The sequence below is a fragment of the Hypanus sabinus genome, chromosome 6 (assembly GCF_030144855.1).
Source record: "Hypanus sabinus isolate sHypSab1 chromosome 6, sHypSab1.hap1, whole genome shotgun sequence".
NCBI classification, from domain to species: Eukaryota; Metazoa; Chordata; class Chondrichthyes; order Myliobatiformes; family Dasyatidae; genus Hypanus; species Hypanus sabinus.
In genome coordinates, this window is record NC_082711.1 from 94,689,192 (window position 1) to 94,700,470 (window position 11,279).

The 11,279-nt window shown below is 35.3% G+C and overlaps 1 long non-coding RNA gene across 1 annotated transcript in view; it reads right to left on the reverse strand.

Moving 5' to 3' along the window:
- LOC132395033 (uncharacterized) overlaps window positions 1-9,942 on the reverse strand; it is a 31,455-nt gene extending 21,513 nt beyond the window's left edge. The window contains exon 1 of the long non-coding RNA XR_009512499.1: window positions 9,888-9,942. This is a non-coding gene — a long non-coding RNA (uncharacterized LOC132395033). The remainder of the gene's footprint in view (window positions 1-9,887) is intronic.
- Between the last annotated feature and the right edge of the window lie 1,337 nt (window positions 9,943-11,279).

The following is an 11,279-nucleotide window of genomic DNA, read 5'->3' on the forward strand; positions in this document are numbered from 1 at the left end:
TAATTTACTCAGTTTTTAAAGTTTTAATGTTAATGGGCTTAATGGATCTGTGAAAAGAAAAAGAGTTTTAACATATATTAAGAAAATGAAAGGAGATATAGCTTTTTTGCAGGAAACACATTTAACAGAGATAGAACATCAGAAGTTAAAGAGAGATTGGGTGGGAAGTGTTATTGCAGCTTCATTTAATTCAAAGTCGAGCGGAGTTGCAATTTTGGTTAATAAAACCTTACCAATTAAAATACAAAATGTACTAATTGATTCTGTGGGGAGATACGTGATTATACATTGTCAAATCTTTTTGGAATTATGGACTCTTCCGAACATTTATGCACCAAATGAAAATGATGCAAAATTCATACAAGAAGTTTTTTTGAATTTGGCCGACGCACATGATAAAATATTAATAGGTGGCGATTTTAACATTTTTTTAGACCCAGTTCTAGATAGGTCAACTAAAGCTATTACAAAATCAAAAGTAATAAAGCTAACTTTATCATTGATGAAAGACTTAAATTTGATTGATATATGGAGAAGAATTAAACCAAGAGAAAGAGATTATTCATTTTATTCAAATGGACATAAAACTTATTCAAGGATAGATTTTTTCTTATTATCAATGAATATTCAGGATAGACTGAAAAGTGTAGAATATAAAACAAGAATAGTGTCAGATCATTCCTCCTTGATAATGAAAATGATAATGATGGATAAGGAGGAATTAATATACAGATGGAGATTTAATTCAATTTTATTAAAACATCAAGATTTTTGTGATTTTATGAAAAAACAGATCAAATTTTTTTGGATAGAAACTCATATTCAGTTGATGATAAATTTATATTATGGGAAGCGATGAAAGCATATTTGAGGGGTCAGATAATAAGTTATATTTCTAAAATTAAGAAGGAATATATGGTAGAAATAGATCAATTAGAAGAAGAGATTACAAAATTAGAAAAAGAATCCCAAAGATATATGACAGAAAAAAACGAAGACAACTTGATAATAAGAAGCTACAATATAATACACTCCAGACATATTGAACAGAAAAAGTAATTATGGGAACTAAACAGAGATATTACGAATTAGGTGAAAGATCATACAAGATTCTTGCTTGGAAGTTGAAAACAGAGCAGGCTTCCAAAACAATAAATGCAATTAGAACAAGTGCAAATAAAATTACTTATAAACCTTTAGAAATTAATGAAACTTTGAAAAAATTTTACTCTGAATTATGTCAATCAGAATCACAAAATGAGGTTTCTGAAATAGAAAATTTTTTATCACAAATAACTCTTCCAAAATTGAATTCGGAAGAACAGAAAGGATGAGATATGCCCTTTACATCAAAAGAGGTTGAAGAAGCTTTAGGATCACTTCAGAGTAATAAATCTCCTGGAGAAGATGGTCTTCTGCCTGAATTTTATAAAAAAATTTAAAATTTTATTAATCCTTCCCTTTATGGAGATAATATATCAAATGGGAGAACACATAAACTTCCACAATCTTTTTCAACAGCGATCCTAATAGTATTGCCAAAAAAAGATAGAGATCCTTTAAAACCAACATCATATAGGCCTATTTCTTTGTTGAATACGGATTATAAAATAATAGCAAAAATTTTATCTAATAGATTATCTATTTACCAAAAGTAATGCATATGGATCAAACAGACTTTATTAAAAATAGACAATCGGCAGATAATGTAACTCGGTTAATTAGCATAATTCATTTGGCACAAAAGAAGGAGGAAATGAGTGCGGCAGTTGCTTTGGATGCAGAAAAAGCATTTGATAGATTGGAATGGGACTTTTTATTTAAGGTATTGGAAAATTATGGGTTAGGAAAATCTTTTATAAAATGGACTAAAACCTTAAATACTAGTCCCAAAGCTAAAGTAGTGACAAATGGTCAAATTTCAACATCATTCCAGTTAACAAGGTCAACCAGAGAAGGTTGTCCATTATCACCTACCCTATTTGTATTTGCGATAGAATCATTAGCTGAATTAATTAGAACGGATCCAGACATTGTGGGCTTCAGAGTTAACCAGGAGGAATATAAGATCAATTTATTTGTTGATGATGTTCTGATTTACTTAACAAACCCATTACATTTGTTGCATAAATTATCTTTCAGATTGGAAGAATATGCGAAAATCGATATAAAGTAAACTGGGATAAAAGTGAAATTTTACCCCTTACTAAAGGAGATTATAGTCAATGTTGATTTAGATGGCCGACAAATGGTATAAAATGTTTAGGTATAAGAGTCGATAATGATATAAAGAATTTATACAAATTAAATTATTTGCCATTATTGAACAAAATACAAGAAGATCTAGATAAATGGATGATCTTACCAATAACATTAGTAGGTAGAGTTAATGCTGTAAAAATGAATATATTTCCCAGATTACAATATTTATTCCAAACATTACCAATACAACTGCCCCAGAAGTTTTTTCAAGAGTTGAATAAATGTGTGAGGAAGTTTCTTTGGAAAGGTAAGATGTCAAGAATATCGTTGGAAAAATTGACACGTAAATTTGACCTAGGAGGGTTACAACTCCCAAATTTTAAGAATTATTATAAAGCAAATCAACTTAGATTTATTGCATCTTTTTTTGATGAAGAAAGACCGGCATGGATTAGAATAGAGTTAGATAAGATAGGAGAAAATATACCAGAAGATTTTATATATATAAATGGGAATCCAAATGGATACGGGAAAAGAAAGAATCTCTTATATTAAAACATTTGATCGATTTATGGAATAAGGTCAATGTGGATGATGAGATAAAGAAATCTCTATTAACAAAGAGAACCCTAATTCAAAATAGACTTATTCCTTTTACAATGGATAATCAACTTTTATATAACTGGTTTCAAAAAGGGATCAGATATATAGGTGACTGTTTTGAAGGAGGTATATTGATGTCGTCTGATCAATTAAAGAATAAATATAAAATATCAAATAACAATCTTTTCTGTTATTTTTAATTAAAGGCCTATTTAAGAGATAACCTGCGTCAAACAATGTTAATGCCAAAACCTAATGAAATAGAAACTTTAATTCAAAAAGGAAAAATTAAAAAAATTACATCTTGTATGTATAATTTGATTCAAAATCAGACAATTAAACCAGAAATTCATAAGTCAAGACAAAAATGGGAAACTGATTTGAATATTAAAATTGATGGAAAAAATTGGTCAAGAATATGTCTTGATAGTATGACAAATACAATAAATATCTGACTTACATTAGTACAATACAATTTCTTACATCAATTATATATTACACCACAAAAAATAAATAGATTAAACGCAAATTTATCTGACCAATGTTTCCGATGTAATCAAGAAATCGGTACTTTTTTACACTCTACTTTGTCTTGTTTTAAAATTCAACCTTTTTGGATAAATCTAAGACTTTTACTGGAACAAATTATTGGAATCCAACTTTCATATATCCCAACATTATTTTTATTAGGCGATATTGAAGGGATAATACCGAAACCTAAATTGAATAAATATCAGAAAAAAATTATAAAAATTGCATTGGCAGTAGCCAAAAAAGCTATTGCAGTTACTTGAAAATTAGATTCATACTTAACTATGGACCATTGGAATAATGAATTATATAGCTGCATTCCACTTGAAAAAATTACTTATAATTTAAGAAATGAATATGATATATTTTTGAAAATTTGGCACCCCTATCTACAAAAGATAGGATTAACTACATAGGTCCTTTGAAGATAAAATTATTAGTTATTTGGGGAAAGAATAAAGATATATACTAAAGTTATTTTGAACATGGTGCATGTGGGGATCCTCCGATATCCAGGCAATTCTTCTTTCTTTCTTCTTTCTTTCTTTTTTTTTCTTTTTTCATTTTTTTAGACAGGGATGTTAAGAGGGAAGGGTTAAGGGGAGGGGGGAGGGGTAATATTAATTTTCATTACTTTATTATTCTATTCATTGTATGTAATTCTCTTAAAAAATTAATAAAAAATATATTTTTAAAAATCATCTTCATCTCCATTCCACCATTCCCATCTTGGCTAAAATAGGAAATGGGTGAGTTCAAGCTAGGTCATGTTTGAGAAATTTGACATCACACTCCTGCCAAACGCACCTGTAGTCAGAAAAGATTCTTCAAAATAGTACATAAGTGCTTCCATAAAGAAGCAATAAAACATCCTTCATTTTTGAGATTTGTCTGACATATGATTCCCTAAATCATTTGAAAACAGGTGTAAATGTACATTCTGAGATAATGATCCATCTGAAGATCTGAAATGACCAGATTGATTATCCCACATCCCTGTGAGAAGGGATTTTAGTCTAATTTTCATAGGATTTGGTTACATGTACAGAAACACTGAAATACTAAGGAATGTTACTAATACTGAACTACAACCAAACTCAGATGATCTTTCACTAACTATTGTCTGGTGATTTTAGTTGTAAGATGTGGACTGACCTTGCTGTCACTGGTTATCCACAGAATCATATCTTCTAATGTACAGGAATAGGAATAAGTACCCTGGCTGACTTCTCCTTTTCAATCCTTTCCTCAATAGAGTTGAAACTTCTTATTCCCTCAGCTACTGAAAACTGAAATCTCTCAAGTCAACTTTGAGGTTAACTTTATAAGAGTGCTTTAGAAGAGTGAGGTTATCTCAATAATGTTATCAACAAACTTACTGGGAAGGACAGCGAGGTACTTTCTTTGATCAAGGTTGTCACTGTCACATTCTGGATCCTTATATGCTATTGAAGAGTCAATGGTCATCAGTAATTATGTCCTGTTGAGTAAAAATTAACCATATTCTATGGTGGCATAGTGATAAAGCAAGTAGAATTGTTATCTACAACTACAACAACCTGGATTCAGTTCCATCCGCATGAAATTTTCATATTGTTTCTCCAGCCACATAGGTTTCCCCATGGGTATTCCTGTTTCCTCCTGCATCCCAAAAATCTGCTGGTTGATTGTCCCATTTAACTTCCCTCAAGTGTGTACGTGAGATTAAAAAAAAACTGGAAGAGAAGATGTGAATGAAAGGAGAAAAGGTTAAAGGGAAAGTGGACTGCTCTGTGAGCTGGCACAGACACATTGGGTAGAAATACCCCCCTACTATCTAATAAGGGAATATGTTTTAAAGTGGCAGCTTTTTGCTTTTGGGGACTTCAGTCCCTCTACAATGTAATTCATACAGCTTAGTATGTTCATTTTATAAACTTACAGATGAATTTTTCTGCAATAATCTTTTTAAAATGACATGAAGGAAAATAAGTCCTCCACTGAAATGATATAATGATAGGAAAGAGTAATGGATTTTTATCCTTAAACCTCAGCATTGCATTGGACAATTAGGAAGGAGAAATTAGTCAAAAAGGACGACACAACTTTTTCCCAGAAGAATAATTAGGTCCTACTTCATTACTGGTTGATGAAGTATGCATCCTGACTGGTTGCAAGGTCTGGAAAGGCAATTTGAAAGCACAAGTACGGGGGTCGGCAACCCGCGGCTCCGGAGCCACGTGTGGCTCTTTTACGTCTGTGCTGCGGCTCCCTGTTGCTTTGGGAAATAATTGGTTGTGGCGACCCTTTTCCTGGCACATCCGAACCGGCTCACAATTAGATAGCCTACGGGGGTTTGCGAGCACAGAGCTTTGGCGCCTCTGCGCCATGGGGGGCAGGTTGAGGGAGGCTTAAAAGTGAGGCTGAAGATTTCGAATAAAGTTTTTTCCTTCCACTGCAGTTACCGACTCCGTGTCGTAATTTTAGCGCTGCGTGTCGCACACCGCTACATGGTCAGTATTTAATTAAAATGTATTTTATGTTAGTTTGTTAGTTTTTGAAATGAAAATCTAAATTTGAAGATTATGGTGATCTTGTACAATCTAAATAAGACGTTGTGGCGACCCATTTCCTGACACATCCGAACCGGCTCACAATTAGCCAGCGTTCAGGCTAAGGGAGATAGCCTACGGGGGTTTGTGAGTACGTGTCTTTTGCAGCATCCGCGCCCATGGGGGGCGGGTTGAGGGAGGCTTAAAAGCAAGGCTGTTTAGTTTGAATAAAGCTATCTTTGACTGCAGTTTACTGACTGCGTGTAGCACACCGCTACAACGTGTTTTTATCGCTGGCTGTCCAGAGGGGAGGTGCTGAAACGCTTTGACGCGTGTCTGGAAGAAGTGAAAACTTTCCTGGGCAGCAAAGGGCTCACCTTTCCTGAGCTGGAACAGCCAGAGTGGCTGGAAAAGCTACACTTCATGGTAGACATGACAGCGCACCTGAACACGCTGAACACAGCTCTTCAACGGGGTAAGGACGTCCAGCCCTGCACATGTTGGAGGATGTTTTGGCATTCGAGCGCAAGTTGACGTTGCTTGCCAGAGATTTACAGAAAGGCACATTGTCTCACTTCCCCAATTTGAGAGAGTTCAAACAAGGTCACGACATGATAAATTCAGAGTATTTACATTCTGCAATCATCGCAATGCAAACATCGTTTGGGAAACGCTTCTGTGAGTTCAGAGAGGAAAAAAACACATTATCCTTCCCGGTCACTCCCCTAAGCATCGATCCATCCCTACTGAATATGACTGCATTGTCAGGTGTGAGTCAACCTGAACAAGTATGATAAATATTTTAATTGCCTATTATTTTACGTATATTCATGTTTTCATTGTTCAGTGAAATAGTCCTTTTATTTTTCAGGTTGACAGCTGGCTGACGTTATTTTTGGTTTGCTGCTGGCGGCAAATTTAAGTTTGGTGTTTTTCATAAATACAAGAAGGACTCAAATAGACGTTGAGTATTTTACTTAAAAGTAACCTTCAACCCAACGTCTTTATTTCGGAGGTCAAAATGTTTTTGTTGCATGCAGAAATGTAATTTCGTTTTCTCTGCAGGAGTTCATCAATTTCATAAATGCAACACGTTATAGTTTGTTTATACATAGCATAAAGGCAAAACAAAACGTTGTATGCAGTGTTATTTCATTTTAAATGTCAAACGGGTTTTGCGGCTCCCAGTGTTTTCTTTTCTGTGGGAAACGGGTCCAAGTGGCTCTTTCAGTGGTAAAGGTTGCTGACCCCTGCACAAGTATGTAAGAAGCTGCAGAGTAATGGACTTTACCCAAAACAAAAAGGGTACATTTCTCCCTGCGTTGGTAGTATATAAAGGAGGCAATATCCATCATTAAGGATTCCCACCACCTCAGCCATGCCGTCTTTTCATATTTACCACCAGGCAGGAGGTACCTAAGCTTAAAATCCCACATAACCCGGTTCAAGAGCATCTATTTCCCTTCAACCATTTTGTTCTTCAACAAACTGATAAAGCTTTAAACCTTGCAGTTCAGCAACATTATGAACATTTTGATCACTTTGTACTAAAATGTACTGCTTTTTTGCTCTAATTTCCTGTAAACACCGTATATAATTTACATTGAGTTGCCACTTTGTTAGGTATAGAGGGACCCAATAAAAAATACACTCAGTGTATTTTTGTTTCTTGAAGTGTTGTGCATTCAGAGATGCTCTTCTGCAAACCACTGATGTAACGTGTGGTTATATGAGTTACTGTCGCCTTCCTGTCAGCTTGATCCAGTCTGACTATTCTCAGCTGACTTCTCTCATTAACAAAGTGTTTTTGCCCACAGAACTGCTGCTCACTGGATTGATTTTGTTTTCCACGCCATTCTCTGTAAACTCTAGAGACTGTTGTGCATGAAAGTCCAAAGAGATCAGCAGGTTCTGAGATACTCAAATCAACTTGTCTGGCACCAGCAATCATTCTACGGTCAAAGTCACTTAGATCACAGTTTTTCCCTATTCTGATGTTTGATCTGAACAACAAATGAACCGCTTGACCATGTCTGCTTGCTTTTATGCTTTGAATTCATACCACATGATTAGCTGATTAGATATTTGCATTAACAAGCAGGTATAACAGGTGTACCTAACCAAGTGGCCACAAAGTGTATGTTTGACTTGTTTTTCTTGTAAATACTGTTTTTCCAATGCTATTTTTTTTCTGTGATACTGCTTGAGTAGTCTTTCATTGCACATATGCGTTCATGCATTTATGCTCAGGACAAACTCAACTTTGAATAAATTTGTCTTTGGTTTATGATCCTCCAGTCCCAAAAATTCACGCCTTATTTCATTCTTCATACCAAGGAGCTATGCACAAAAATCTAATTCAAAGTGCTAAGCATAAATCTTTTTACTAAAAACTTTCTGGTCATGTGCTAAAATGCTTACCAGACATAATTATGCAATGATGTGCAAAAACAAATGGAGTGAAATCACTGTCTAGAATAAGCATGTGATCTTTAACATAACAGTTAAGCTGTTCAGCTAAGACTTGCCGCAAATGAAGTGGAAAGCTTTTAATCAGATCTGAATGTGACAAGGATGACACAGCTATTTCTGGCAACTATTTGGTTCAAGAATATTGTACAAAGATGTATTTTAAAAACATTTTCCATTCATAGGATGCAGAATTGATTGGACTTAATTCCATTTATTGTCCATCCTAACTCATCCCTGAACTGTGAAACTAGGAATCAAAAGGTGAACATTGGCCAGTCTCTAAGGATGGTAGATTTCCTTCCCCAAAAGGTGTTGCTGAACCAGATGAGTTTTTAATAATAATCTAGTAACTTCAGGGTTAGTGATATTGAGACTAGTTTTTAACGTCAGTTCTATGAATTGAATTTCAGTTCCCTAGCTGGTAAGGTGGGAATTAGATGCCTGTTTCTGCCTCAAATGTCCGGAATTCCAACTGCAGTAACAACCCTACTGGATCCAGCAGTTTAGTTGGAAGTGACTGCGGCTAACCATCATGTCGCACATCATGTAATAGAATTCTGTCAATTTGTATACTTGGTGGGATATTTACTGACATAATTCCCTCATCTAGAAAGTGTTGGGTTGGTAAACACAATAGGAACTATTGCAGTTTCCCTGTAACCATAGGAAAGATGACATTTAAAAACTACAAATGATGCAATGTGAAGGAATACAGACCCCAAAAAAAATCCAGGAAGGGCTTATTAAATATATGGTTGCCTGCATGTGGTTTACTTGAGCAAATGAAAGCACCAGTCATCAGAGACAGAATCAGGTTTAGTATCATCGGTATATGTCATGAATTTTTTTAAACTTTGCAGCAACAGTACAAAGCAATAGCTGATAATAGAAGAAGAAAACTATGAACTAGAGTAAAAATACATATAATAATTTAAATTAATTAAGTAGTGCAAAAATTAGGAAATTAAAAAAGTACTGAGGTAGTGTTCATAGGTTCAATGTTCATTCAGAAATCAGATGGCAGAGGGGAAGGAGCTGTTCCTGAATTATAGAATGTGTTCCTTCAGGCTTCTGTATCTCCTTCCTGATGGTAGCAATGAGAAAAGGGCTTGCTCTGGGTGGTGGAGGTCCTTAATGATGGACTTTGTCTTTCTAAGTCACCATTCCTTGATGATGACCTGGATTCTACGGAGGCTAGTGTCCATGATGGAGCTGGCTAATTTTACAACTCTCTGCAGCTTACTTCAATCCTGTGCGGTAGCTTCCACTCTCCTCCCCCCACCCCCCAACCCCACCAGATGGTGATGCAGCCAGTTAGAATACTCTGCATGGTACATCTATAGAAATTTACAAGTATTTTTGGTGACAAACCAAATCTCTTCATACTCCTAGTGAAATATACCCACTGTCTTGCCTTCTTTATAGTTGTATCAATATGTTGAGTCCAGGTTAGGTCCTCTGAGATATTGACACCCAGGAACTTGAAATTGTTCACACGCTCCATTTCTGATCCCTCAGTGAGGATTGGTATGTGTTCCTTTGTCTTACCTTCCTGAAGTCCACAATCACTTCCTTGATCTTACGGACCTTGAGTGCGAGGTTGTTGCTGGTATATTGTGTTTCTGCACGCACTCTTGTCACCACCTGAGATTCTGCCAATAGTAATCATGTTCTGTAAATCCTGTTCCTCACTCCTGAGTACAATTACTTCATCATCATTTTATTTTAAGAGCACTTTTCTCAAGCCTGTTCCCAGTACCAGATTCCATAAGCTGTGATCTCCTGAGTTAGAACATGCCCTCTCCCCCAAGTTATAATAAAGCAAATCTCTTGTGTGGTGAAACAGTGCTTTGACTCGAGTAGCCCGTATTATTTTCAGGACCCAGACTGGTAATTGTTATTTAGTTTATTATTGTCACATGTACTGAGGTACAGTGAAAATCTTTGCATGCCATCCATACAGATAATTTCAAATCATAAGTACCTTGAGGTACTACAAAGGCAAAAGCAATAACAGAATGCAGAATGTAGTGTTTTCGTTACAGAAGAAGTGCAGTGCAGGTAGATAATAAGGTGTAAAGCCCACAATGAGGTGGATTGTCAGGTCCAGAGTTCATCTTTAACATAAGAGATGTCTACACGTGAATTTTATAATGAAGAATGAACCATACGGAAACGATTCTGACACCACTGCACATCTGGTTATGTGTGTGTATCCAGGAGGGAGATCATGGATTTTGTAATTGACTTGTTAAGAGCATGAATGAGCTCAGTAATCAGTATTCGTTAATATTCCATTCATGCAGCACATAAACATGATGTGCATTAGGATTTTGAAGTGTTCAGAATAAAGCATCAGTTGAACATACTGTGAGTTTTGATGAGTGAAGGGAGTTTTTTTTTAATGAGAATTAAAGTGACAGAAACAAAGCCTGGGGAACTCTTGAAATATTATGCTAGGGGTAAAAGGAAGAAAAATCGATGACTGCTCTGAATTGAGTAATTTAAGTGGAAACTAGACAGCTGTGAACATAATTTAGGCAAGAAACCATGCTCTTGTCTTGTTATTGAGCCCTGGAGTGACAAATGGAAAGTTTAAGCTTCCAGCCTGGTTGGCTTGTTTTATGACATGTTTAATAGCTGAGGAAAGATATCCTTTAAAGAAGTGAACAAGTCTCATCAGCAGACTGCTGTATCTGATTCCCATCCCCACATTCATTCTTCATGTGATATTTGTTTAACTCAGTGTTCCAGGGTAGACGTCCTAAGAGGAGAGAAATGATTTACATATCTTTGGTTAAATAGTTTTATATTTTCCCAAGGAACTTGAAGTTAAAATTTAATTTGAAAATACAGGTAAATACTTGTTCCTTTTCAAGTAGCCCAACATAATTTAAAAAATATTGAATGTACTTGGAACTTATTGAAGGTTGATCATTG